Genomic DNA, 22,022 nt, shown 5'->3' on the forward strand with positions numbered 1-22,022 from the left:
GGGCTCCCCGCCCCCTGGGGAGCCTGCTTTCCCCCGTCCCACTGCCCCTCCCCCGAGCTGTGCGCTCGTGCCCGCTCTCTCTGTCTCTTCACTCTCTCTCTCAAATAAATAAAATCTTTAAAAAAAAAGTAAATAAAAAAATAAAGAGAGAGATACAATTGATTTTAGAGGAAAAGGATTCTGTGGTTTAGGAGCCCACGAGGATGACTATTCATTTGTTTTCAGAAGAGCTGCCCTAATGCGCCTTGGCCTGGTAAAGTGAGGGCCAGACAGAGAGAGGGACAGACAGACAGAAAGGAATTGTTCCATATACTGAGGTAATAGGAACCGGAGCATTCCTTGGCTGCCGGGACAACGGGGCGAGGGGAGATTCGAGCAAGGTCTGGTTGCAGACCAGTGTTCTCCACACTGGCCGGCCTCTGGACGCACCCGGGAGCTTTGTGTCCACCTGCCCAGCCTCACTCCCATAGATTCTGACTTAAATGGTTTGAGGTGGTCCTGGGTATTGGCCTTTTTAAAAGTTTCTAAAAGATTCTGTTGAGACAGAGAAGGGGTGGTCACAGGAGCCTAAGGGGGCAAAGGTGGCTGGTGGGAACTTTCTGTCTGTGGAGGCGGCCAGGGCTAGTTGGGGCCACCGTGGCTAGTGTTTCAGAGGAGGCTGTTTCTTGTTCTGTGCTGCGTCCTCTCGCCCTCGCCAGCCTGTAGCGTAAGTGTGCTGTGCCACAGCTGTGGAAGATGAGGTGGCGCCCAGAGAGGACCGAGGGGCTGCAGAAGACGCACCACGGCCGCAGGGGTGGGCGCCACAGCGCGTCTCCGTGCCAGGGTGGGCGGCAAGCTCAGCGCCAAGCGGCCCAGGGACGTCTCCTCTCCACCAGAACCGTGTGAATCCTCAGAGATACCCGGCTTCCCACTGCTCACAGCAGGGCCGCTTGAGCCTTTCCATTTGAATACTGAACAAAAGGATGATTCTAGAAGGCTGGGAGACTTGGGGGTCACTCGAACCGACCCTTTAGTTATACCAAGTCTTTTATGGTCTGGTTTCTGCCCACCTTTTCCCACCGTCCCCGCATCGCATAACCCGCCCTACCCCACACGCACCCCACAGTCCTCAGAGAACGTCCATTCCCCCGTCAGGATTCAATCCAAGATGTACTTGGGTTCTGAGAAGCCCTTTCCGGACCCTTTCCTCAGGCCTACCTCCACTGGAGCGGCTCATTCCTTCCTGCTGCCCCGCTGAGTTCTGTGCAGACTCTGTGCCTCTGTTCGGAGCTGAACTGGGTCCCCCGGAAAAGCTACGTGGACACCCTAACCCTCAGCACCTCAGAATGTGACCTTATTTGGAAACAGGGTCCTTACAGAGGTAAGTGAGTTCACATGAGGCCATTATGGTGGGCCCTAGTCCAGCATGACTGGTATTCTTATAAAAAAGGGAAATTTGGCGACAGAGACATGCACACGGGGAGAGCACCGTGTGAAGCCCGGGGTGCTGCGGCCGCCAGCGAAGACATACCAGCCGCCAGAGGAAAGGTCTGGAACGCATCCTCCCCAAGTGCCTCTGTGGGGAGCACGGCCCTCCGACGCCTCCATCTCGGGCCTCTAGCCTCCGGCCCTGTGACACAGTAAGTCTCTAAGCCACTCGGTTTGCAGCGCTCTGTTAGGCCACCCCTACAAAACCCAGAGCCTCCAGCGTGTCGCTGCCTTTACGTCTGTAGGGCCACCATCCCACTAAGCTGCAAGCCCCTCCAAGACAGACACTGCTCTAGCCACCTGTGCCTCACCTAGAGATACCCAAACGCTTGTTGAATGAATCAGTGACCGTGGCGCATCCACCGGTTTTCTGAAACTGCTCTCAAACAGCACCGGGGGGCACCACATGCCCTGGGGCTTCCTCAGCTTGGTGGCTGGGGTCCGCTCCGCTGCTAGCTGCCACGGTCACCACCAACCACAGCAGCAACAACAGCCCTGTCTTCAGCCAGTTTCAGTGGCCACCAGATAGCAAGCGTGCCTTCAGTCAGTCACTGGGCAACCAGTGATGGAGTGGCTCCCAGGGCTTGATTCTGTGGTGGGAACGGGGACACGGAGGTAAACGAGACCAGCTGGGTCCCGGGTTTCATGGGGAGAGACAGGAGAGACAGAGTAAGTAATTATGTCATTACAATGATGATAAAGCGCTCGAAGGAGAAGCACAAGATACCGAGAGAATAATTAACAGAGGACTCTGCCTAATTCCAGAAAGCTCCTCAAAGAGAGTGCCGTGTGAGCTGAGGAAAGAGGGATTCAGAAGAATACACGCGGCCAAACTTCAGAGGGGCGTGAGCCCGCGGAGCAAGTGACACATGTGAAAGCCATCCACTCAATAATTACTTTTTTTTAAATAAAAAAATTTATTTATTTATTCATGAAAGACACAGAGAGGGAGAGAGAGGCAGAGACACAGGCAGAGGGAGAAGCAGGCTCCATGCAGGGAGTCCGATGTGGGACTCGATCCCAGGTCTCCAGGATCAGGCCCTGGGCTGCAGGCGGCACTAAACCACTGAGCCACCTGGGCTGCCCCCAATAATTACTTTTTGAGACCTGGCTCTGGGCCAGGCAGGTGTTCTGGGTTCCGGGTGAACAGCAGAGAACCACTGAGAACCTCACTACTGAAATGCTCACGTGGAAGAAGCCAAGGAGCCAAGCAGAAAGAACCAAGGAAGGAAACAGCAGAGCAGGCGTCAGGGCGTGAGGTTTGACCACCGCATCTGTCTCGGTCACTGCGGGGCCTCCCACCCATAGAACCGGGCCTGGCACACGCAAAGGGTTTAATGGGTTATTTGCTGTGGATGGATTGGAATCGGGAGGCGGGGCCGGCTGAGTGAGCACAGCACTAAGGGCTGAGGGTCTGCAAGGGTGCTGTTGAGCCCCTAGTGTCCACAGCCCAATTTTCCACTGCTGTTCAGGGTCCCGGTGATCCTGAGAACTCTGGTAATGAGGTCAGCCTGTGAGTGGCACAGTGACCTGTCCACGTTTAAGCCAAGATTCGTAACTGTTGACATTCTTCACGTAAAGCAGACAGTATGGCTCTCCAGAGCTTAGAAACCTCAGAAGGAAAAGTCTGTGTCATTCCCATTCTGGTGACTTCCTCCCTTGTTTAGGTCCCTATGACCTTTACTATGGGCTAGTAAGTGAGGGGAGAGCTACAATCCAGCTCCAGAGTAGATGATTCTATTGTTTGGGACTTTTTGGTTGATAGAGGAAGATTCCACTCCCCTAACCTCCTTTTAAACACATGATATTGTTCACTATAGGAAATACTACAAAAAACACAAAATCTAACGGAAAATAAAAGTCCTCCATAATCCCACCACCCACCAATGTTAAATTTTGGTATATTTCTTGCAGGCTTTTTCTCCGCAGATATACCCGGTATGTGTATGTGTAGTGTTCTTACCAAAAAATAAAAAATAAAAAAGAAGAGAGAGAGAGAGAGAGAGAGAGAGAGAGACGTTATATAATATCAATTTGCAGCTGAGTCAAGCTTAGAAATTCATATTCAACATATTTCTATGTCGGTAGATATTCATCAACATCACTATTGCAAATTTTGGCCTGGCCTAGTGTTACAACCTCCTGAATTCTCCATTTCTAATTTCTCCCCATCCTGTGAGCAATTGTTCCTCCTGAAGCTTAATAGTCCTAGTCATGTCACTCTCCTGTTGAAAACCTTTCAAATGCTTCCCACTCCTCATTTCCCATAGATGAAATTAAATGATGTCACCCCAAATTGGAGACCCTCCATGACCTGCCCCTGCCCCCAAGCTGCTTGTCCATTTTTATCTTCCATTTCTTTCTGAAATGCACCTTAATGGGCAAGGGCAAGCTTGGAGTTTCCCAAGGTCCTCCTCAGTCCTTTCCCGACCCTGCTCAAACTGTTCCCTTCCGCTCAGAACGCCATCCGCACCAACCCCCCAACTACTGGCACCCCGGGCCAACCTCTGGGTCTGGCTCGGGTGCTGCTGTCTTCAGGAAGCCTGTTCTTCTCCAGTAATTGTCCTTGGCACTGAGCCATGTGCTTTTCTCATCGCAGGGAAAAGAGATGGTTTACTATATCTGTGTCGCCGCTTAAAGCATACTCTGCTGCTTTGGATGTGCACGTGTGTGAGCGTGCAAACGTACATGGTGCTAAACTGTGCAAACGACGGTTAGTTCCAGGGCAGATTTGGAGTCTAAGGCTTCACTCCCACAAATGCCCTTCTCATTTCTGTAAAGTATTTGTATACATCTAAATATCCACGTGGGTGTGTGCATAGAGACAGGTGTGCAAGTGTGCACACGCAGGTATGTATGTGTGTGTATATGTGTGTATCAAGATTCTTGCTGGAATCTTTTCTGGAAGCTGCCACTTCTAAGGTACAAGCTAATCTTCCTACGACATTTATAGGTTTCAGTCAACCATGGCATTTTATTAGGGAGCTTGCGGGGGAAAAGGCACCTGAGTCATCCCCGGCATAAACCTGTCCGCCTCAGTCGAGAACCTGGCTCCTCCTTGGCTTCATGCTATTAAATTGACAAATAGCCCTTAATAAATCCACTGAGCTTACATAACTCCGTTCTGGCACCGTGAGACCTGACAACAGGATGGTATGCCGACTATGGGTAGGTTCATATTTAACCAACTAGATTTCCTGGGTTAGCTCTTTGTGCAAGCAGTGGCATTCAGGGGCCAGACTCCCTTTAATATCTGAGAAATTGGATTTCCTCAGATTTTAGAATTAACCCTGTAGGAGTTCACCATTTCAACACTGCAAAAATAGTAAGGAGCACAGGAAGGAGGTCGATAGGGAGACTTTTACCCAAGAGAAGTTTAGAGTTTCAGTAGAACCCCTCTTTGGAACTGACTTCTTTCAGGGTTATTAGGATGTGAACGTGTACTTCCTTTCCTCCCCCCTCGCCCCCAAGGCTGCCCTGCCAAATCGCTTGGCTGACCTTCATCCATTGCTGATCCCATAAGCTCCATGCCCTACATGGAGGAATCAGGGCACACGTGGTCATCTTCTGGCTCAAGCCTTGGCTGCCGATGATGCAAGTGCTGTGGAGACTTTGCCCGACACTGACTCCTGTCCGTTTTAACTTTCTCTTTTCACTCTAGGCCCTCCCTGAATGATCTCATCCACTCCTGTGGCCTTTAACGCCACCTATATGATGACCACTCCCACATTTATATTTCCCTTTCAGATCTGCCTTCTGAGCTCTGTCCCATGTTCCAACTTCTTGTCCCTACTTGTCATCACCATACGCATATCTGCCCAGCACCACAGACTCCACAGGTTTAAAATGAATTTATCAGCTGTTCCCTAAACTCATTCCTTCTCTTTGGTTTCCTATCCAGAGGATGACCTCACCTGCCATCTAGATACTCAAGGATAAAATCTGGGATGTGTCCTCATTGACACTCCCTTTCACTTCCCCTGCACCCTAACTGGACAATCGTCAAGCCCTGACAGTCTGGTAATCTCTTGAGGAGTTCTCAATTCTGTCCATGGCTCTGCATTTCTCCTGCTGGCTCCCTGCTCCCAGACACTAGAGGATCTTGCCTTGACTGCTACAAAAGCCTTCTAACCAGTTCCCCACATCTTTTTTTTTTTTTTTTTTTTTGAGAGAGAGAGAGAGCACACAAGAGCAAGAGTGCCAGAGTGCCAGAGTGAGTGAGCACTAGTGGAGGAGCAGAGGAGAATCCCAAGCAGGTTCCACACCCAGTGCAGAGCCCAGCGTGGGGCTGGAGATCATGACCTGAGCCAAAATCAAGAGTCAGACACTTGGCCAACTGAACCACCCAAGCAAACCCCACCCCCATTTCTTGCATTCTCTAATCTAGTTCCCACATAGCAGCCAAGGAGTTTAAAAAAAAAACCCAAACTATCTAAATATGTTACTCCCCTGCTTAAACACTGTCCACGGTTTCTCAGCTCTTTCATTGAAAAATTCAAAGCTTTTGCCATGGCTCACACTGCCCTGAATGGCCTAGTCACACCCTCCCCATCAATGTCACTCAGTGTCCCCATGTCCCTTTTCCTGTCTTCTTGTTGCTCTTGCCACACAGGCCTACCCAAGTCCTTAGATGCCATGGCTGGACAGAGCTACTTCTATTCCTTCCTCTTTGTCTGGCTAGTTCCCATTCATCTTTCTAGGTTTTAACTGAAATATCCCCTGAAGCCTCTAAGATCAGATTAGCACCTGATTATGCTCGTTTGCACAGCACCATGCTTCTCTGTACTGCTGATCACAATGGCTATTATTTGAACAATGATTTGTTTGATATTAATTCCTTTTCCTAGTCTGTAAGCTTCATAAAATTAGGACCTGTATCTTCTTTTTCAGTGATGTCTTTTAAGCACCTAGCACAAGGCCTGACACTTAACAAGTGTCTGAAAAGTATTTGCTAAATGAATAGAAGATGCTCTAAGTCGAGATCTTTCTGACATAGTGGAACATATTAGCAATTTCTGCCAGTGTCCTTCTAGTTCTGAATGACTAGCTTTACTCGTTTGTGTATGGGTTGGTTTTAACTTTTCATTGAATGGACCAAAGGCATTTGCTCTAGCCAGATAACGCACTGGGCACCCAGAATCAAAGTTGAATTAGACTTTGATGCTGCACAGAAGGAGTTTACCAATTAGCAGGGAATACATCAAGTTTATATTTTCTGTGGGAGGATACAAGAGAGATTTGGGGATTTTCATAGAAGTAAGAACACCTACACCTGTTACACTCGATGAGATCATTCATCTAAGAGTAGGCAGGGCGCCAGAGAAAGGGTTATGGGCTCTCTTGGCTGAGCCACTGTGGCTGTGGCCAGGTTAATTACACTCAGTACAGCCCAAGGTCAGAGGGCTGAGTTGACTCATTCTGCAAAGAGAGCCATCAACAGGCCACGCAAGGTCAGCAGGTTGGGGCTCACCCACAAGGCACAGCCACGGAGAAGGAAGGGTGCTCAGACTTGGCTTGTCAAATGCCAGACTGGCCGTGGTTGCATCTCCTGGCCACCACAGACCCCCCGCAGCTGCAATGTGCAGACTTAGGACTTCCCAGCAAGTGCTGAGTCAAGGTCTGCAGGCAAAAGGTTGAGCAATGAGCCCACTTTCGGGCAGAGCTGGGTTTGTATCTGGCACTGTTTGGAGGCCCACGATTCTAAGCAACTGTCCTCAGCTTTCTGAGACTGTTTCCTCTGTAATATATGAGATAGTTGCATATCCGTCACTCACCGGGACATTGGTGTTCATTATCTGTCACTCAGTTATAGCTGACATACAATACCAGTGTCGGGTATGCGACGTACTAATTCAGTATTTATATACATTACAAACCGATCGCCCGCTGAGTGTGGTTAGCGTCCGTCACCATACGTAGCACTACAGTATTGTGGTGAACCCCTGTGTTCTACTTTCCATCTCTGTGACTTACTTATTTTCTAACGGAAAGTTAGTACCTCTTAATCCCCTTCACTCATTTTGCCCCCTCCCTACTCCCCTCCTCTCTCACAGCCACCAGCTTGTTTGCTGTATTTATGAGTCTGTTTCTGGTTTGTTTTGTTCATTTGTTTTGTTTTTCGAGATGCCACAAATAAGTGAAATCACATGGTTTTTCTTTTTTCTTTATGACTTATTTCACTTAGCATAATACCTTCTAGGTCTTTCCTTATTGTGAATGTCAAGATTTCATTATTTCTTAATGGCTAAGTAGTGTGTGTGTGTGTGAGAGAGAGAGAGAGAGAGAGCGAGTGCTTCATTCATTCACTGACAGACACTTAGGTTGCTTCCATATCTTGGCCATGGTAAATAATACTGCAGTGAACTTAAGGGCACAATATGTATTTTTAAAATAGTATTTTTGTTTTCCTTGGATAAATATCCAGAAGTGGAATTGATAAATTGTATGGTATTTTTATTTTTAATTTTTTGAAGAAAATTTGTACTGTTTTCTTCAGTGACTGCACCAATTTACATTCCTGCCAACAATGCACAAGTGTTCCCTTTTCTCCATCCTTTCTAACTTGGTATTTTTTTGTCCTTTTGATTCTAGCCATGCTGACAGATGTCAGGTGATCTCTCATAGTGGTTTTGAAATATGTTTCCCTGATGATTAGTGACACTGAGCATCTTTTCATGTGCCTATTTACCATCTGTATGTCTACTTTGGGAAAATATCTATCCAGGTCACCTGCCCATTTTTTAATTGGATTGTTTTGTTTATTTGGTGTTGAGTTCTATAGGTTTTTAAAATAGGGGATCCCTGGGTGTCCCAGTGGTTTAGCACTTGCCTTCGGCCCAGGTTGTGACCCCGGGGTCCTGGGATCGAGTCTTACGTCGGCCTCCCTGCAGGGCGCCTGCTTCTCCCTCTGCCTGTGTCTCTGCCTCTCTCTCTCTCTCTGTGTGTGTGTGTCTCTCATGAATAAATAAATAAAATCTTTTAAAAAAAGTTTTTAAGTCAACAAAACTAAAAGACAACCTACAGAATGGGAGAAGATATTTGCAAATGACGTATCAGATAAAGGGCTAGTTTCCAAGATCTATAAAGAACTTATTAAACTCAACAGCAAAGAAACAAACAATCCAATCATGAAACGGGCAAAAGACATGAACAGAGATCTCACAGACGAAGACATAGACATGGCCAACACGCACATGAGAACATGCTCCGCATCACTTGCCATCAGGGAAATACAAATCCAAACCACAATGAGATCCCACCTCACACCCGTGAGAATGGGGAAAATTAACAAGGCAGGAAACCGCAAATGTTGGAGAGGATGGGGAGAAAAGGGAACCCTCTTACACTGTTGGTGGGAATGTGAACTGGTGCAGCCACTCTGGAAAACTGTGTGGAGGTTCCTCAAAGAGTTAAAAATAGATCTGCCCTATGACCCAGCAATTGCACTGCTGGGGATTTACCCCAAAGATACAGATGCAGTGAAACGCCGGGACACCTGAACCCTGATGTTTCTAGCAGCAATGGCCACAATAGCCAAACTGTGGAAGGAGCCTCGGTGTCCATCGAAAGATGAATGGATAAAGAAGATGTGGTCTATGTATACAGTGGAATATTCCTCAGCCATTTGAAACGACAAATACCCACCATGTGCTTCGATGTGGATAGACCTGGAGGGTATTATGCTGAGTGAAGTAAGTCAATCGGAGAAGGACAAACATTATATGTTCTCATTCTTTTGGGGAATATAAATAATAGTGAAAGGGAATAAAGGGGAAAGGAGAAAAAATAAGTGGGAAATATCAGAAAGGAAGACAGACCATGAGAGACTCCTAACTCTGGGACACGAACTAGGGGTGGTGGAAGGGGAGGAGAGTGGGGGTGGGGGTGACTGGGTGACGGGCACTGAGGGGGGCACTTGACGGGATGAGCACTGGGTGTTTTGCTGTATGTTGGCAAATTGAACACCAATAAAAAATAAATGTATTATTAAAAAATAAATAAAGTTTTTAATATATATATTTTGAATGTTAATCTTTTATCAAATTTCTCATTTGAAAATATCTTCTCCCTTTCAGAAAGTTGCTTTTTCATTTTTTATGGTTTCCTTTGCTGTGTAAAAACTTTTTACTTAGATGTAGTCCCAATTATTTATTTTTGCTTTTGTTGCTCTTGACTGAAGAGACAGATCCACAAAGATGTCGCTAAGACCGATGTCCAAGAGTTTATTGCCTTCGTTTTCTTTTAGGAGTTTTATAGTTTTAGCTTTACGTTTTACATTTAGGTCTTCAATCATTTTGATTTTATTTTTGTATGGTCCAGTTCATTCTTTTGCATGTCACTGTCCAGTTTCCCCAACACTATTTCCTGAAGACTGTCATTTCCCCATTGTATATGCTTGCCTCCTTTGTCATGGATTAGCCAACCACATAAGCATGGGTTAATTTTTGGGCTTCTCTTCTGTTCCACTGATCTACGCGTCTATTTTTGTGCCAGTACCACACTGTTTTGATTACGACAGCTTTGTGGTAGAGTTTAAAATCTGAGGATGCAGTACTTCCAGCTTTGTTCTTCTTTCTCAAGATTCCTTTTGCTATTCGAGATCTTTGTGGTTCCATACAAATTTTAGGATTATTTGTTCTAGTTCCATGAAAAATGTTTGTTATTGGTATTTGATAGGGATTGCATTGAATTTGTAGATTGCTTTGGATACTATGGACATTTTAAGAATATTAGTTCTAATAATCCATGACCATGGCATATTTGCCTACTTATCTCTGTCACTTTCAATTTCTCTCATTAAGTCTTACAGTTTTCAGAGTATAGGATTTTTACCTCCTTGGTTAAATTCTTAAGTATTTTACTCCTTTTGATGCAATTGTAAATGGGATTGTTTTCTTAATTTCTCTTTCCAATAGTTCATTAATATATAGAAATGCAACAGATTTCTATATGTAAATGTTGTATCCTACAACTTTTACTGAATTGATTTATTCTAATAGATTGTTTTTTGTGGAGTCTTTTGGTTTTCTGTATATAGTATCATGTCATCTACAAATAGTGGCAGTTTCACTTTTTCCTTACCAACTTGGATGCCTTTTATTTTTTTCCTTGTCTAATTGTTATGGCTAGAACATTCAGTACTGCTGAATAAAAATGAAGAGAGGGAACGTCCTTGTCTTGTTCTTGATCTTAGAGGAAATGTTTTCAGCTCTTACCATTGAGTATAATGTAAGCTGTGTGGGTATCATATATGCCTTTTATTAGGTTGAGGCATGTTTCCTCTATACTCAACTTGTTGAGAATTTTTATCATAAATGGATGTTGAGTTTTGTCAAGTGCTTTTTCTGCATTTGTTGAGACAGTTATATGATTTTTATCCTTTATCTTGTAAATGTGGTATATCATGTTGATTGATTTGCAGATGTTAAACTATTCTTGCATCTCTGGAATGAATCCCATTTGGTCAGAGTGTGTGATGCTTTCAATGTATTGTTGAATTTGGTTTGCCAATCTTTTTATCGAGGATTTTTGCATCTATGTTCATCAGGGCTATTGGCCTAAAGTTTTCTAGCATGTCTTTGGTTTTGGCATCAGGATGCTATTAACTTTGTAAAATGAAGTTGCAATTGCTATTTCCTCTTCCATGTTTTGGAATAATTTGGGAAGGGTAGGTATTAACTCTTCTTTAAATGTTTCATAGAATTCATCTGTAAAGCCATCTGAACCTAGACTTTTGTTTGGTGAGAGCTTTTGATTACTGATTCACTTTCATTATTAGTAATGGGTCTTTTCACATTTTTAATTTCTTCATGATTTAGTCTTGAAAGATTGCACATTTCCAGGAATCTTTGCATTTCTTTTAGGCCATCTAATTTGTTGGTGTATAATTCTTCATAGTATTCGCTTATGATTCTTTGTATCTCTGTAGTGTCTATCACAATTTCTCCTCTTTCATTTCTGATTTTATTTGGGCTCTCCCTTTTGTTCTTGATGGGTCTAACTAAATGTTTGTAGATTTTTCTTATCTTTTCAAAGAACCAGATCTTAGTTTCATACATCTTATTTATTTACTCAGTCTCTATTTCATTTATTTCTGCTCTGATCTTTATTATTTTTTTCCATCTACTAATTTTGAGGGGTTTTTTGTTCTCCATTTTCTAGTTCTTTAAATGTAAAGTTACATTGCTTGAGATTTTCCTTGTTTCTTGAGGTAGACTCGTATTTCTATGAACTTCCTTTTTAGACTTGTTTTTTTTGCATCCCCAAAATATTGGAACATTGTGTTTCCATTTTCATTTTCTCAAGGTATTTTTTGTTTTTCTCTGTCACTTCTTTATTGACCCATTGGTTGCTTAATAGCATTTTGTTTAGTCTCTAAGTATTTTTGTTTTTTCCAAGTTTTCTTCTTGTAATTTATTTCTAGTTTTATACCGTCATGGTCAGAAATGATGCTTGATATGACTACAACCTTTTTTAAACGTATTGAGACTTGTTTTGTGGCCTAACATGCACTCTATCCTGGATAATGTCCCATGTGCACTTGAAAAGAATGTGTATTCTGGTTTTGGATGAAGTATTATGTATGTATCTGTTAAGTCCTTTTGGTCTAATGTGTTGCTTAAACCTAATGTTTTCTTATTGATTTTCTGTCTACATAATCTATTCATTGATGTAAATGGGATAATAAAGTCCCTTACCATTATTGTATTGCTGTCTATTTCTTCCTTTATTCCTGTTGGTATTTGCTTTATATATAGGTGCTCCTATGTTGGGTGCATAGATGTTTATAAATATTGTCTTCTTGTTAGATTGACTCCTTTACTGTTATACAATGCTTTTGTCTTTTGTTGTAGCCTTTGTCTTAAAGTCCATCTTGTTTGACATAAGCATCCTTCCCTCAGCTTTCTTTTTATTTCCATTTGCATGGCATATATTTTTTCCCATACTTTTACTTTCACTCTGTGAGTCCCATTAGGTTTGAAGTGAGTCTCCTATTGGTAGCATATAGACAGGTCTTATTTTTTTTAATCCATTCAGCCACCCTGTCTTTTGACTGGAGCATTTAGTCCATTTAAATTTAAAGTAATTATCAAAAAAATAAAAGTAATTATCAACAGGTATGTACTTATTTCTATTTTGTTAATTATTTTCTGGCTGTGTTTATAGTTCCTCTCTCTTCCTTTTTTACTTCTTTCTCCCTTCCCTTGTAGTTTTTTTTCTTTAGTGTTATATTTAGATTCTGTTCCCCTTTGTATATTCATTATAAATGTTTTCTTTGTGATTACTGTGAGGTTCACAGATAACATCTTTTGTATATAACAGCCTGGTTTAAGTTAACAGTAACAGTTTGAACACATGCCAAAACTTTATATTTTTATCCCTGCACACACATTTTATATTTTTGATGACACATTTTACATATTTATATTTTATGTATCCCTTAACTAACTACTGTGTTTTAATTTATTTCTACTTTTCTCTTTTACCTTTCATACTTGCTCTACAAGTAGTTGATCCACTGCCTTTATTATTTATTTACCTTTGCCAGTAAGATTTTACTTTTACATGTTTTCTTATTATTAATTAATGCCTTTTCTTTTTAGCTTAGAGAAGTCCCTTTAACATTTCTTATAAGGCCAGTTTAATGGCAGTTAATTCCTTTGACTTTTGCTTAGTTGGAAAACTCTTAATCTCTCCTTCAATTCTGAATGATAACCTTTTTGGGTAAAAAAAACTCTTGGTTGGCAGTTTTTCCCCTTCAGTGCTTTGAATATGCATGCCCTCCTTTCTGTCTTGCAAAGTTTCTACTGAAAAATTTGCTGATATCCTAATGGGGTTTCCTTTTCTATGTAATGTGCTGCTTTTCTTTTACTGTTTTTAAGATTCTCTCTTTATCCTTAAATTTTACCATTTGAATTATAATGCATCTCAGTGTGTTTCTCTTTGGGTTCATCTTATTTGAACCTGGACCTAGAGGTCTGTTTCTTTCTCCAGGTTAGGAAAATTTTTGGCCGTTATTTCTTCCAATAGCTGTTCTATTACTTTCTTTCTTTCTTCTCTTGTTGAGACCTCTGTAATTCAAATGTTATTCCATTTGATTCCTAGAGGTTCCTTAAGGTATCTTCACTTCTTTAATTGTATTCTTTGTTTCATTTTGCTGCTTTATCTTGGTTGTTCTCCATTGTTTTGTTTTCCAGCTTGCTGATATGTGTTTCTATTTTATCCATTCTGCTGTTGAACCCCTCTAGTATATTTTTCATTTCAGTTATAACTTCCATATAGTACTTTTTAAATATTTTCTCTTTGTTGAAGTTCTTGCTATGTCTACCATTCTTCTCTTGAGCTTGGTGAACATCTTTATGACTATTACTTTGAATTCTTTGTCAGGTAGGTTGCTCATCTCCATTAAGGTCTTTTTCCGGGGGATTTGCTTGTTTCTTGTTTCTTATGTTCGGAGGAACATATTCCTCCGTCTCTTCATTTTGTCTGTCTCTCTGTGTTTGTCTATTATGTATTAGGCAAAACGTCTACCTTTCTCAGTCTTGAAAGAGTGGTCTTGTGTAGGAGTTGTTCTGGGTGGCCCAGAAGTGCAATCTGCCCTGGCCAAGAGAGCTAGGCACTCTCTCGACATCCTGCAAGTGGGCTGTGTGTGTCTGCGGGTATGATTGGGCTATTGTTGCTGTGCAGGGAGGATGGGGCTCAGGGCACTCATCTGGCCTGGTTTCAGCTAGATTGCTGTGTGGGGTGGGCAGGGCTCTGAGCACTTGTCTGGTCTTTTGTGGCTCATCTGCTCCAGTAGGGTGTAGCTTGGGGCACTTGCCCATCCAGGATATAGCACAGGGTGGGCAGAGTATGCCTTCTGAAACTAGCAGGCAAGAGAAAAGTCAACAAAAAAGGCATCTGTCTGCTCCATTACTGGCAAGTAAGGATGAGATTGCAAAAATGGGGTCTCCCAGCACTTCCAACCCTGGATAAAGTTCCCACAGGTTCCTGCCTCTTTGGTAGCAGCTTTAAAATTAACAAGTGGGTTCCCTCACTGATATGCTAGGTGCCTTCCAATTTATTGCTTTTGTGCTGGGTCTCAGAGTGAGTGGGTTTGTATGCAAACCCCCCTTTTAAGAGCTAGCTCTGCGTTCCATATGGTTCTGATTCTTCCAGTCTTAATCCTCATTGATTTTTCAAAGCAAGATGTTTTGGGGGCTGTTCTTTGTGGTGCTAACTCCCAGAGTTGGGTGTCTCATATGGGGCAAAATCCCCCCACTCCTTGAGGGAGAGTTTTGTATTTTGGGATCTCTCCTGATCATGGGATCACTGACTCTGGGGTAAGGTCCTGGGCAAAGCCATGCCTGCCTCTCCTACTCTTCTAGATGAACTTCTTTAGTCCTTTGTCTTGGAGATCTATTCTCTTAGTTCTCAGGTCTTTTTCAGGAGAAAATTGTTCTGTATGTAGCTGTAAATTGGCTGTGTCCATAAGAGGAGGTGAATTTAGGGTCTTCCTACACAGCTATCCTGAACCCCCTCTGAAAATCATAATTTATTTTTAAAAGATTTTATTTATTTATTTTAGAGAGAGCGTATGTGTGAGTGAGGGGAAAGGGAAGGGAAAGGGAGAGGGAAAGAGAGAATCTCAAGTCAACTCCATACTGAGCATGGAACCTGACTCAAGGCTTGATCTTAGGACCCTAAAATCATGACCTGAGCTGAAATCAAGAGTCTGATGCTTAACTGACTGAGCCATCCAGCTGCCCCTGAAAGTCTTAATTTCTGGCTAAATTAAACATAGCAGACAACCTTTAACTGTCAACTCCTTCAGGGATGGCTTTGCTGCTTAGTCACTTTGCCCAAGGTCCGACCCCTTCCTGAAGTAACCCGTAGTCAATGAGTAGTCAATGCCTGTCATCTCTGCCCAGCGCCAGTAACTCTGAAGGTCATTCTAGCACTAGGGAACCTCTTGGCCTCATCTGAGGCTATCATCATCAGGCCTGCATTTGGCTTGAGTCCTCCTTCTGCATTTTCTGTTCCCTTCCCCTCTTTTTTTCAAGTGTTCATCCCTCAGATGCTCCTTAATAAATATCCTTCCCCCTAAACTCCATCAGAGTCCACTTTCCTGGGAATGAATCTGTGACGTAATGGCTCACCTAAGTGAAAGGTCTAGGGCTATCAAGCACAGCAGAAAGTTAAGCTAAATATGATATCTGCCCTCTCAAACTTTAATAGTCAAATGAAGGGGAGAGATCTTATATAATGGTGATACAGTAATCATGCTCAGATGGGAGGTACTAAGAAAAGAAGGTGGGGTGAGAGTTTATAATAGGTGACATGGCCTGAGGAGACCTCCCCAAGCAAGGGACCCATAAGGTGACTCTGTAGGATGAGTAGGGAGGTGCCAGGTTGGGGGACAGCCTATTGAGACCAAGGGGAGAACACATCATACGAAAGAGTTGTGTTTGGAGCAACAAAAAGGCCAGGGTAGCTGGAGCATAATGTAGCAAAACTTCAATGTGAGAAAAAGCTTCCTTTTATGGCTCCTTCCTTTCTTCACTTCAACCACTCACTTGGAATCCTCCATCTTCATGTTGCCTGCTGGGTGCCTGAGACTTCTCATTCTTAGTCTCTTTCTTTCTTTCTGCATAGATCTGCTTCTTTTCTGACCCTAACCCCCTTTCCTCTGCCCCCAAAGTTAATCTGTTCTACACCCTTTGGATCCCCTTGGACTTCTTCACTGAATCAAAAAAACAAAAAAGAATGACAATGTGTGCACCTTCTCAGATCATCTAGTTTCTTAGGATCTTTTGGAGCAATAATTTGGTTGCAGGTGTGTGGAAAGATTATGTAGAGAGAAAACGGTGGAGGTAGAGGCTGGAGCCAACTGGAGAAAGAAAAACCTTTGCTGAAATTCCATGCCAAAGGGGATTAGGTATAGGAGCCTGGTTCTGGCATGGGGGAGATGGACCAGAACCAGGAAACAGGTCAACCAGAGGCCTAATTATCAGAGTGCCGGAAAGTGGAGTGTGGGGGCAGAGTCAGCTGGAAGGTGGTTTATCTGTGGTTGAGTTGCTTTTTTATAGGAGCCAGCCCTACCCTGGCTCCACTTGGGAGCTGCAGCCTGAGGCCCTGCCTTGTCTGCAGGTGTGAGTAATGCTGAGAATGGCGGGTACATGGAAAAGGGGAACTCTCTGGAGCCAGGAACCACACCTGTCTACGTTTTTCAAAGCTTTATCACCTTTGCAATTTAAGCAGTTTCATTTCCACTGAGATTAAAAGTAAGCGTGAGCAATTAGATAAATTATGCCTGATTGAGTACTCCCTAAGGAAGTGTGAGAGAATAACCTTGAACTTCATCCCACCTATCAAATATCCTGGTCATAATTGCCTTCTTTGTATTTTTCTTAAGAGTTTTGAGGTGTTTTTTTGTTTATTTATGTATGCCAATGTTTTTGTATACTTAACATTTTTGTAAAGAATACATATGTTTTTGTAAAGATGCTTATATGTTTTTATCTGGCAACCATTCAATTCAATGACCTCTGCTCACCGTGATGTTTAGGTAGGAAATACTGGTTTTGCCTTTCCTTGTGCTGCAGGGCAAGACACCAGGGGTTTGTTTTCTCCCTGCACAGGTAGATCCTCCTGCCAGCAGCTCTCCATGCCTGTCCCGGCTTCCGTCACCTCCAACGTCTGTGACTCCTATTCATCCTTCAATGCCAGCTTCAGCTCAACTTTCTCTAGGGAGCCCTCTGACCTCCAGGGTCTCTGCTGGGTGCCCCCCCTTGGGCTTCTGTACCTTAGATGGAGTTTCTTCAGGGCAGTGTTTACCCTCTGTTGAAATCCTTGTCTGGCTCTTGTACCAGATCTGCACTTTTGAGACTGAGTTGCATCACTGATGGGCTGCGAAATAACATAGTGGGTCATGACCAGTATATTCAGGTTTTGTGGTCTTTATTGGGGGATTTTTTTTCTAGGTTGTATTGAAATAGTAATAAAACCATGTTTGCTACTTGGCTTTATTTTTTTAGTTCTTTTTTTGTATATTTTTTTATTGGAGTTCGATTTTTTACTTCTATGTAGCAAGTGAGTTTTGTTTCATAAAGCTTTTGTTTCATTCTGTGTATGCATGAATCTGCATGCACAATTGTGACTAAGACAGACATAGGCCTGGGCACTTTGGAGCACATGGTGTGAAGGAGTGTTTTTCTCCAGATTCTTAAAAGGTGACCTACAGTAAGAGAAACATTTTATATCATAACATTCTTACATGGTAAGAAACACATTTTATAATGTAAAATGTTTTATACTGCATACACACATGCATTCACAGTTTTCAAAGCATATGTATTGGACTTTGATATGTACACCTCGCATGAGGTAGCTATTTTTAACTCATTGTAGATGTGATGAAATGGGGATTGAGCAATTAAGTGAATTACAAAGGTCGTACCTCTGGTAGAAGTTGGAGCTCTGACCTTAAAGCCAGCATTCTGATCTAGTACTCTTTCTCACTCATGTAAATTTTTATGCACCTACACACAAAGTCAAGGTAGCATGAGCTCTAATAGCCTATCGATCTATCTATATATATATATATGACTGTAATTTGTTATACATAATACATATTTTAAAGATTTTATTTATTCATGAGAGATACAGAGAGAGGCAGAGACGCAGGCAGAGGGAGAAGCAGACACCCCGCAGGTAGCCTGATGGGGGACTCGATCCCGGGACCCCGGGGTCACGCCCTGAGCCGAAGGCAGACGTTCAACCACTGAGCCACCCAGGTGCCCCTGTTGTCTGCAATATTGTTCAAGACTCTAACCGCACAGCGGTGGAGTGAGGTGATAGGCGCCAGCCCTGGCACTTGGGAAAGCAGCTTAGCAGATAAGGGCGTTCAGCAAATAGGGCTTTGCCAGTAGAGAGCCAGCGTTGTTACAAGTCCATTTTTTGTCCACCAAGAGAAGCTCATTATTTTGATTTCAGACTCGACTAATAGAAGTAGAATATGTAGGAGAGAAGTGATTATCTTGTTCTTTTTTAAGAGCTTTGTATTTAATCCTGGGCAGCACACTTCGAAACTAATGACAAAAGATAGATTGTTTTTAGGAGAAAATGCCCTGAGAGGTGAGAGGGCTCAGGGTCGGACCACAGGAGGATGGAAGTTTGGGACCTGAGGAGAGCCGACTGGAGGTGGGGGTGGAGTGGAGCGCTTCAGATACGTGATGGATTATCTGGGGTGGAGGGCTTGACTGACATCAGGTGGCCCCGAGGATGCCAACCGTGTGGGGACCGAGTCCCACGTGGCAAAATTGTGGTAGGCCTTTGTGGGGTTTGCCTGCAGGGGGTCTGGCTTTCTTTCTTGTCACAGACCCCACATCTTGTTCAGGGAATAGCTCCCTCTTACTCTAGGCCAACGTGGTCGTTTTGGCGGGCCAGCTCTCTTCCTTCGTCCAGGTGATCCCACGGCTCTGGCCTAAGGTGATCGGCATACCCCTTCCTCTCTAGCCACACTGATGGGTCTAAGAATCAGCTTGTGACTCAGAGCAGTTTGATGGGAAGCACGTTTTGAATTTCTATGAATTTGCTGGTAAAAATCTTCTCTGCTCACTGGATTCACAAGTGCATGCATACACCTATGGGGGAAGTCAACACAAAGGAGCATGCAGCCCAAAGGGGTAATGCTACGCCCTAACTTTTTCATTCTGAGCCCCTGGAAGCAGCCATGCCTGACGTCCTCTAGATCGTTCAGTTAGGTGAGCCAACATGCCACAATTTTGTTCCCTGGTAAGTGGACTCAGATGGAGCCTGGGGTGTGGTATATTTATTGGAGAGTGTCCTGGGGATGAACACTTGAGGAAGGGGAGGGAGCAGAAGCCGCAGAGGGAGGACTCAAGCCAAACACAGGCCTTACAACAGCTTCGGCCATGCCCTGAGTTAGCACCCAGACACCTATACTCCAGCAGTGATTACTCATGGGCTTCGGGTTACCCCAGGAGAGCGTGGAGCAATCCCCGAAGGGGTTGAGGCTTAAAGGTTGCTGGCTGGCGGCTCTCCATCAGCTGGTGCTAAATGTCCTTCAGTGGAGGGGCATCTGGTTGGCACATGGAGAGTCCACCACACAATGTATTCCTTAATTACTCATTTTTTTTTTTATAATGACCATTTCAGCTGGACTTTTCTGTCCCTGGCAGCTGAAGGAATCCTGACAGGCAAACAAGGAAACATTCTCTACAATCCAGAGCTGTCCGTATATGTACGGGGCTGCCTTGGCAGGGAGCAAGCTCCTCATCCTCAGAGGTGTTCAAGCAAAGGCTGGCAGGCCACTTTGGAAAGGAAGCCTCATGTGCTGGAGGGAAATCTGAGCTGCGTCAGCTTTCATTCTACGGTTCCTTGACTCCTGGTCCCTGAGGACAGGCTTGAAGAGATTCTGGTTACTTCTGGGCAGGGAACGTGGACATCACGTGGACGCATCCCATGGACATCAGAGCATCCCAGATCAAGTCTCATTGTGTCCTCTCCCTCCCAGCTGATTTCACTTGACTGTGGGCTTGGGAATTTGACTTGAGTTTGGAGATGAAGGGAGTGTTTCCTGGTTTGCTAAGGAAAGACACTTTTTTTGTCATTAGAAGGAATCCTAACTGACTTTCCCACAGACTGCTTTCACCTGCCATGCCCAGAAAGGCAGATGCCGTCCTCCGTTCATGTGATCTTGGGGCCTCTTGGTCAGGTTTTCGTCCCTCTATTTCTGCCTCTGAGTTCCTCCTGTCTCCTGGTCTCCAGCCTCTGACCTCTCCTGTCACTTTGCCGCTCCCCAAGTCGGCTTCCGCTGGCTGCTGTGAGGTCACCCGCCCTTTCGTGCCAAGGATCTCACACCTCGGCCTCATGCACCTGCCACGGGCCCAGGGTTGGATCTCCCCACTTGTGTCTGAGCCCTGGGCGTCCGGCCCTGGGCCTTGGGTGTCTGGCTCTTGCCCGTCTGGGGGATCCCCCTCTGCCTGCTTGGACTGCCTGTGATGTGGCTGTTTCTCCAGCCCGGAACCCCTGCCTCGGCGGAGTGCCTGCAGCCTGGGCAGGGCGGGTACGGGCACCTTGGTGCGGTGTGAGGAGAGGGCCCTGGACTCGGGGCCTGGAGGTTCAGAGTTTGAGCCCCGAAAGCCTCTGCCATCACACGGATCAGTCACCCCGTCTCTGAGCTCTCATGTCTTCACCTGCTTCCTGCTCACGAAGTCGCGGTAGGAATCCTCATAGTCCTCGCTACCCTTGACGGGGTTTTAGCACGTGTCAGGGCCTAAGCCTGGCACTTAATATTCCTCTTGATCCTCCTAACACAACGCTGTAGGGATGGATGGTGTTTTTATCCTGATGAGCAGATGAGCAAATGGAGGCCAGGGAGACTAAGTAATTTGCCCACGGTCACGCAGCAGGGCTAAAACTCCAACCCTGACTCTTGCCATCTACACCTTCACTGTAAAGTGAGGAACACAGAAATGCTTTCTAACAATGAGAAGGCTCTTCTGCACATCGGCACTTACCATTATTTTAAAATCATCCACGAATCTCTCCGGGTCTCAAAGGTGCAAGGACCGTCGACAGGGCTGGTGCTGACTGGTGCTGGCAAATCGCAGACAGAACCGTCTTGGGTTATCAGTTCTTTGCATCTCTAATTTCTTCGGCCTCAAGAATATAGAGGGAGAAGACTCGGGGAAGACTCCCTATTACTGGAGATTCACTGGACACTTGAATGTGGAGCCTGATCCCAGGTCAGCTTTGAGGAAACAAAGCTTGGCTGCAATCAAAACGGCCAGTGTGTTTGCATCATGCAAATGTGCCTGTGGTGGCCTTTGCCCTCATCCTGCCCTGCAGTGTGGGGAGACACGGAGGGGCTGGGGGGTGGGGGACCCTAACCACCTGCACGCTGGCGGCAGCACTTTCTCAGGAACAGAAACAGATGCGAGGAGAAGTTGGTCCTACTGTGCGCTCAGAGGGGGCTGGAAAGATTCAGGCGATGTTGCGGGAGGTTGGCAAGTCCGAGCTGCTGCACCTGCTAGGGCGCTGGCCTAGCCAAACAGGTTCTGGGGCTTGGTGGCCCCAAAGAGAAGCTGCCCGGAAGTTGGGTGCTGCTGCTGCTCCCTCGCAGCGAAGGAAACCTGATTCAAAAGCCATATAACCCCTCAGGGAAGACAGCTCAAGGTGCGAAGGCCTCCTAGCTTGTCCTGAGAACCTCGGCACCAAGAACCACAAACAGCAAAGTTAACAGGTCAATTTGTACGCAAAGGTCAATCCTGAGGCATCTGGAATCTTTAAATTACAGGACTACATTGTCTCGGTTCTGCTGTAGCCTAGACACTGTTAACCTTTTCCTACTGTGATTTTTAGGTTTCTCCTCTAGAAATTGGTTGTATTTAATACACACAAGTCTTCAATTTCCCAAAGAAAAATCCATTAAAAAGAAAACAACGTCCCAGTCTGGGCAGGTTCTGCAGCCGCGAAGTGCGGGGCGGATGCCAGGTGGTGGCGCCAGAGAGGCCGCGGCAGGAGGGCCTGGCTGCTGTCGACCTAACCTT

General features: G+C 44.8%; 1 long non-coding RNA gene across 1 annotated transcript; it reads left to right on the forward strand.

The window, feature by feature from the left end:
- Positions 1 to 364: 364 nt before the first annotated feature.
- LOC140637503 (uncharacterized) lies at positions 365 to 3,415 on the forward strand. The gene is made up of 3 exons (XR_012034594.1): positions 365 to 1,360; positions 1,446 to 1,619; positions 2,233 to 3,415. It is a non-coding gene; the product is annotated as an uncharacterized lncRNA (long non-coding RNA).
- Positions 3,416 to 22,022: the final 18,607 nt, after the last annotated feature.

The sequence above is a fragment of the Canis lupus genome, chromosome 8 (assembly GCF_048164855.1).
Source record: "Canis lupus baileyi chromosome 8, mCanLup2.hap1, whole genome shotgun sequence".
Classification (NCBI taxonomy): domain Eukaryota; kingdom Metazoa; phylum Chordata; class Mammalia; order Carnivora; family Canidae; genus Canis; species Canis lupus.